This window comes from Haliaeetus leucocephalus, unplaced genomic scaffold, assembly GCF_000737465.1.
Source record: "Haliaeetus leucocephalus isolate CR32 unplaced genomic scaffold, Haliaeetus_leucocephalus-4.0 Scaffold495, whole genome shotgun sequence".
NCBI classification, from domain to species: Eukaryota; Metazoa; Chordata; class Aves; order Accipitriformes; family Accipitridae; genus Haliaeetus; species Haliaeetus leucocephalus.
The window spans coordinates 8,590,200-8,597,670 of record NW_010972931.1 but is presented as its reverse complement, the minus strand read 5'-3'; the positions used below and the strand labels follow the sequence as shown (position 1 = coordinate 8,597,670).

The window sequence follows — 7,471 nt, the reverse complement described above, 5'->3', positions numbered from 1 at the left end:
TTTGTTGATGTGTTCTTCACTAGTTCTCTGAATTCACAGGTTCTACTTAACCAAATACATAACTGGGGGGGGAGTATCTTTGAGTCAAGTTGTAATAGTTATAAACTTGTTTAATTGTGAGCATGTTTAAGCATATAACATTTTGTATAAACAATGATTAGTGTAGTATGTTATATGACACTTATCATGGAACGAATTTAGTGTTTACATTTCTGTAAATATGCATCATCTTAGATTTTCTATGCAGGATTTTTTTATATATATATATGTACTATACTTTTTTTTTTCCTCTGCTACTTTTGGTTTCAGTTTACTTAGTGAACGTCCAGAGAAAATTCATCTGTTTTTTAAATGCAGGAAATGTCTTTCGCCCTCCCCACACCAGTGTAGTCATACACTGGAAGATAAAAGCCCCTAATTCTTAAAAATAGAACATGCAATTGAGGGACAAGGGGAGAGAATTCCTAAAGTATGTAGGCATATATCTCATTTCCAGTGTCAAACTTTTTCTAGTACTGTGGGCCAGGTCTTTACTTCATTTTAGTTAGTGAATTGATACTGAGTTTTAAACAGAGGAGGTACGTTTTACACTTTTTCTGAAGTATCCAGTATATTTAAGATAGCTATGAGTTTATAGAGGAGCAATGTTGAAAGGTTTTCTGTCACTACCCAAATTCTGATTTGTACATGGAAGGAGAGGGGTAATACATTTGCTGTCATAGTCTGTAACAAATAATTTAGAATATGATGTTTACTTTTTAAAAAAATAACCTCCTCCTCCCTGCCCCCCCCCCTCTCCCCCCGGAGGGTGCTGTAAGCTTTGCTAAATAGTTGGTTCCCACAGACAGCAGCAATGAGCACATCACATGTTTGAAGTGACTTCTGTCACCTTAAATATTTTAACATTTACTGCATTAATTTCATGTATTTATAGGCAGTGCCTGACAACCTCGTAAGGCTGTATTGCCCATGAAAAAAAGTTTGGGAAAAAAACCTGATTCATATGAATAGTAATGTGTGTAATATATCTGGTTGGTTAGCAGAAAGTAAGCAAATACATTGTAAAGGTAATATTTTGTAACAAAGCAACAGTTCGGTAGCTATACCAGCTGGTGAGACATTTCTTCAGGAAAATAACCTCATAAGAGAAATAGAAAAAAGGTAAAATCAAATAATGTTGCGATCCAGGATTCATGCTTGATAACACGTGGCCTAATAGCACTTTAAATTGCTGTTTTTGAATAGTTCCACTTTCTTGTGGCTAGGAGTGACAGAACTTACTGACAGAATAACTTACTGGTTGCAAAATTACATTATAAATTAAGTATTACAATAGTGTTCTGTCTCACAAATACTCTTATGAATGAGTCTCTTAAAGGAAGCATTAACTACTTCTTACTTTTAATAGGTTGAGCCTGCTTCCCTGTATTATGCAAACTGCTGAATGGAGGAAGGGGGTGGAAGTCAGTCTTTACCGATACTCTTTCTGTTACCATCCTGCATGGTTCTTTACCCATGTTTTACAGAGTGGTGAAGAATTAGGAGAAGCTGCAGTTGTTCAGCTGAGTGGAACTAAATGGGTGGCTTCCCTTTGGACCCTCACTTCACTGTCTTAGGTAAGAGGGGTGACCTGCTTCTTTTGAAGGCGTTTCCTTAGAACAGAGTTATATGTGTTTTAAGAGAAACTTCTAGTTAGTGAAGCAGAGGTTTAGAGACTTTTTTTTTTTTGATGGCTTGAAAAGGATGTTCACAGTATGTAGCTCTTCAAGACTTTTCATCAAAAAGCATTACTGTTTGCATCCATCCAGATAGCTTTAAAAACATGCTCTATGTTCACATATTTTACCTTTGAGAATCGTGCTTATCTTGTGTAGTATGTCAACAGTGGGACTGTCCTAGGGGTGAATTACAGCAGTGGTGGTTTAGCACAAACTTGAACTGATGTACCAGTTGGCTGCTTGATACGGAGGGCGCTTTTTTTTTTCCATAAAATCACAGAATGGTTTGGGTTGGAAGGGACCTTTAAAGGTCATCTAGTCCAACCCTCCTGTAATAAGCAGGGACATCTTCAACTATATCAGGTTGCTCAAAGCCCCATCCAACCTGGCCTTAAATGCTTCCAGGGATGGGGTATCTACCACCAATCTGGGCAACCTGTTCCAGTGTTTCACCACCCTCATTGCAAAAAATTTCTTCCTTGTATCTGTCTAAATCTACCTTCTTTTAGTTTAAAACCATTGCCCTTTGTCCTGTCACAACAGGCCCTACTAAAAAGTTTTTCCCCATCTTTCTTATAGGCCCTCTTTAAGTATTGAAAGGCTGCAATAAGGTCTTGCTGGAGCCTTCTCTTCTCCAGGCTGAACAATCCCAAGTCTGTCAGCCTTTCTTCATAGGGCAGGTGTTCCATCCCTCTGATTATTTTTGTGGCCCACCTCTGGACCTGCTCCAACAGGTTCCTGTCTTTCCTGTACTGAGGACCCCAGAGCTGGATGCAGTACTGCAGGTGGGGTCTCACCAGAGCAGAGTAGAGGGGGAGAATCCCCTCCCTCAACCTGCTGGTCATGCCACTTTTGATGCAACCCAGGATACGGTTGGCCTTCTGGGCTGCAAGTGCACATTGCCAGCTCGTGTCCAGCTTTTCATCCACCAGTACCCCCAAGTCCTTCTCTGCAGGGCTGCTCTCAATCTACCCATCCCCCAGCCTGTATTTGTGCTTAGGATTGCCCTGACCCGTTGAGCTGTTGACCACTACCCTCTGGATGCGACCATCCAACCAATTCCTCATCTACTGAACAGTCCACCTATCAAATCCATATCTAGTCCAATTTAGAGAAGGATGTTGTAGGTGACCATGTCAAAGGCCTTACAGAAGTCCAGGTAGATGACATCCATAGCTCTTCCCTTGTCTACTGATGTAGTCACTCCATCACAGAAGGCTACTAGGTTGGTCAAGCAAGACTTGCCCTTGGTGAAGCCATGCTGGCTGTCTCCAATCACCTCCCTGCCCTCCATGTGCCTTCATGTTCAATCCTTGTGTGACATAATTTCAAAGCTGTGACCTAAGTAACTAAATAAGACAAAATTAAAGTGTATCAAAAACTGTAAGGTACAACATCTCAGTTTGAAACCCAATGGAAATTTGGTCTTGGTGGGCCTTGCATCAACCAATGGGATCATAAGCAGAAAATCATGGAACCTGCATTTGGGTTTGGTGGTTGTTGCATAACTCTCTGGCAGCAATTAGTCCACATGGCTTGCTTTTCTTTCTGGGGTCCTGTGAGGACTGTGGCAGGACTTCTGTCTTGACTGAACTAGAGTTCTAGGGGTGAAGGTAGTTCTTCATATCTCCTTTGCAGAGGAGACCACACTCTTGCTCCCTTTGGTGGCCTTCTTTTTGGACTTGTTGATACTTCCTTGATAATCATTACACCAAAGAAATTGGTGAAATGAGGAGATTAGAGTGACAAATAAACACCCCCTCTCCCTTACCTTTAGGAGCTGCACGCAGGGGAGGCACAAGAGCTGTCTCTAATGTGTTGCCAAGCTCGTGCAGTGTGAGAGATGCCAGACTTGTCCAGGCAGCCGGGCTCTGGTATTACTTGTGTACTCCTGCCCTGGTATGCTCTGTGGGACCCAGGTTGGAGCAGCTGCAGTTCAGCAGGCTTGCAGTGTTAGAGGGTAGTTGAATGGCTCTTAAAGGAGCTGAACTTCTAAAATGGGCTGCCAGTCAAAATACCTCAGGAAACACTGCCATAGTTGTAGATGAGTTTTTCTTTTGCATTATGGTTAGTCATGTGTTTGAGCCGATTAATGCTTAAAATATTTTGATTTTACAGTACAGTATTTTTCATTTTCTTAGAAGGTATCAAAAACTTTTACAAAGCTAGATAATACTGAAGAGGTCTATTGCTACTTCAGAATTTCTATTTCCAATATGATGTTTTTACCTTTTATATTTGTATAGCCGTATTCAGATGATAATTACTTTTTATTTCATAGTGAAATCTCATGTCCAAAGTCTTGGTGATGAATATTGTGGTTTAATATGTGTATATACCCTATTTTATTTTTTAGAAAGTCCCAGGTATGCTAGCATACACTGGCTGTAGTAGCAGCACGTAGATGTGTTTCAGCTGTTGTAGCAAAACTTGCCTGTTGTGGACCATAGAAATACACCCATACAGTCCACACAACCTGCAAGTCCCATCAGAGTTCAAGGACATAGGAGGTCTTAAGAGAGTGTATCGCTTCTGTGAAATACTGGTATTTTTTGGTTGCAAAGGTTGAGCCCTTTATGTTGTAAGGTGGTGATAAATACTCCACTTGCATGGTTCCTATGACCTGAATATCTTATTGAAAGAAGGATGTTTGTGAATACTTGTTTTTTATTTGGCTAATGTTGTTATAGTAAGAATGTCAGCTGTGGAAGAAAATTATTCTTATTTTAACTTATATATTTGAAATTGTGTGAGAGCATCTATAATACTAGGTAAAATACCTACCATGTTCTTTAGAGTAGTGCTCTCCGAATTCTTTCTTCCGCTCCTGTCTCGTGGCAGTTATTGCAAAAAAAAAAAAAGTGGAAAACATTGTTTAAGCACATGATGGAGGTGATTTCGTGATGTCTTTCATCAAGCCAGACATGAGTTGCAAAGTATTTTTTATAATTTATAGTTCATTTCTTAAGTATTTTGCAGTTCTGTATTCTACAGTTTGGTTAATTCAGTGGCTTACCATCTTTGTTAATATCATTCAGTGTGCCCTGAAGTCTCTTTTTGTTATTGAAAATGTGTGACAGTTGTAAACAAGCAGCTCTTTTGGCTCTGGTCATGTGACAGATCAAGATTTCTTTATGTTGAGTGGAAGCAATACTGTTAGCCATGCTTTTAGTCACATTTGTCGTTTGCATTTTTTTAGGTAGGTGTGGCTTAATGCTAGTTAATAAAAATACTAAAGGTGGATGTCAGAGCACATCTGACTTCATTAAATTATTTTCATTCCTTTTAGACAAGCATTACAGATTCTGTGTTTCATTTTGTTGGTGGTCATGTAGCCTTTGACCAAAATTTTTTAGTAGACTGCTGAACTCCTGCTCTGCCTTGGTGGTAGCTGGTGGGGGGAGATTGAGGAAAGAGAACTGGAAGTCCAGGAGCTTCAGTTTTGTGCTGTTGGAATTACTTACTCTTCTGCTGTTGGCTACGTGTTATTAAGCAAATCCCCTGTCTCCATCTCCTCAGCTGTGGTCTTATTTCTTCCATAAATTGTACTGTCTTAACCTACATAGCTTCAGTTATGTTGGGAACCTTTGTTTTCTTTTCTCCTATTGCTGGGCAATAATCATAAATCCCTGATAGATGTATTTGTGATACATTTTCATGCTGTGCTTTGTCCTCTGCTTATACTCTGTGCACACTGAAGGCTGGTGCTTTTGTACCTTAGAGGAGAGTGACTGAATTTTATATAGGTGACATTGCTCTTTGCGTGTACATGAACAAATATATACATTGGAGTTTAAGCTGGAAGTCCTGTGATACAAGGTGTGAAAATACTGGTCACATTTGTCAGAATACTTTAATTGAGTTCACCTAATGGCATCACTGTGAATGAAGAATTATCCTTTAATAGAATATAAGATAAATATTCTGGATTTCTGCTGTTGGTATGGAGTGGATGGGAGCTCTGTGGTTTGACATCTTTTAAGACAAACCTGAATGTACTCTGAAGGTAACCAGATCAGGATTTCCTCCGTGGGAACTCTGATCTATATCGGAGATAAGCCTAAATCAGCTGCATTGGATTTGATTGTTCTTAATAGAGTTTCAGAACCAAGAAATTAAATATTAAATCTTCACAGTACTGAAAATGTGATACTCTGTGCCAAATGAGTAACTGTCTGGAAAGTAATTACTAGATTTCTTTAGTTATATATATGCCTGTTTCTGTCACTTTTTCCCCTGAAATTGTTTGTGCTTTTAGGTGTTTGTTGAAAATGTTTGGAGTATGTTTTAGTCATGTGTCCCTTGTTAATTACGGCTTCCCTGAAAATGAACCATTTGTAGAAAAGCTTACCAAACTCCAGCAGTTTTGTGCAGCCAGGACAAAGATGCAGTTCTATCTGTGACTTCTTTTGAGTGTTGGTTTGGGTTTTTTTTTTTCTTATTGTAAATACCAATTCTTAAAAAAAAAAAGGGGGGGGGGGGGGGGGGGGGGGGGGAGGAGAAACCTTGCCAGAATCTTCCAGAGGAAGGAAATGGATATTTGTAATGAACTGGATGAATGGAATTGTAAAACTCTATTGCATCACTACAGAGGAAAGAATAGGGAACGTTGTGTGTATGGACTTTCTGCTTTTGTAGTTTCCCTAACATACTAAGTATTTTCTGTTGTGGTTTTTATGGGAAGTATGATTTAGTTTGGGAAGTCATATGATCTAGTTTTAGGTAGTCCTGCGAGGAGCAGGGAGTTGGACTTGATGGTCCTTATGGGTCCCTTACAACTTGAGATATTCTATGATTCTAGGTATATGTTTTCCTTGAGTTGCAAACTTGTGAGTAATAGAAAGGCCATTCTTGAATGTATCGTTTTGAAGTTGTATTGAGCTTCAGATTGGTATGGAGCATAGTACAAAAACTGAAACGTAATGTTTTGCATTATAGGTACAAGAACTGTAGAAGTCCATTTTAGAATTTGAAAGAACAAGTTCCGGCAGCTCTGGAAAGATATGGTATGTTTATGTTTTCACTTATGTTGTGTGTATGCTAAGAATTATAATAACAAATAATTATAGTTTTGTTCCCTGATTTAAAAAAAAAAAGTTGAAAACAAATTCAAGAAGAAACACACACATTCATTTTTCCCATGTTTTTTCGACTGTGATGTCTGTTACTTAGGTATAGTTCTCTAGATAACCGAGTTACTTGATTTTTCTTGGAGAAAATGAATACTGATGATACAACATTGATGAATTCCCTTTTAATTTGTTTTACAAGCTCAGCATCATGCTGCTACCATCCATCTATTTCTCCATGGACTGGATATGAATTGGTGCTGTTTCTGAATGTTTGGGTTTTTTTCCTTGCTGCTGAGCATATTTATAGTGAGGCTTGTACAGTTTTTACGTATGACTTGAAAAATAAGTTCAGAACTACTGGAGAACTTAAGCAAAGATCAGTGTAAGTCAAATTTGCAAGTTGGAATGTTAGGAAATACAGAAACGTAACCTTCATTAGCAGTGTTAATGTGAGCCAGTGGCACATGGTATCTCTTTTTGTCTAGGCTCTTAAATGTCCAGCCAGCTTAAAAATATGTACATGTATTACAGCAAGGTTGGAACCTTAACTTGTAGTTATTTTAATTTCTGTTTTCTAACTTTATTCTGGTGTAGTCCTGTGGAGATACCTGCTAGCATGGAGTAAGTGCACCACTCTGTAGTGTCTCTTAAGTTCTGTAGTTCTGCAACTTGGTACAAAGA

The 7,471-nt window shown here is 38.9% G+C and overlaps 1 protein-coding gene across 10 annotated transcripts in view; it reads left to right on the top strand.

Annotated features, from left to right (window-relative positions):
- Window positions 1–7,471, top strand: part of UBE3A (ubiquitin protein ligase E3A) — a 52,520-nt gene that overhangs the window by 2,256 nt on the left and 42,793 nt on the right. For 6 of the 10 annotated variants that reach the window (XM_010575785.1, XM_010575784.1, XM_010575781.1 and 3 more), the window contains exons 1-2: window positions 284–1,616; window positions 6,657–6,724. The gene's annotated coding sequence lies outside the window, so the exon portion shown is untranslated. Of the gene's footprint in view, window positions 1–283; window positions 1,617–6,656; window positions 6,725–7,471 lie in introns of those variants that run through there. The other 4 variants (XM_010575779.1, XM_010575778.1, XM_010575780.1 and 1 more) reach the window with 4 other exon arrangements.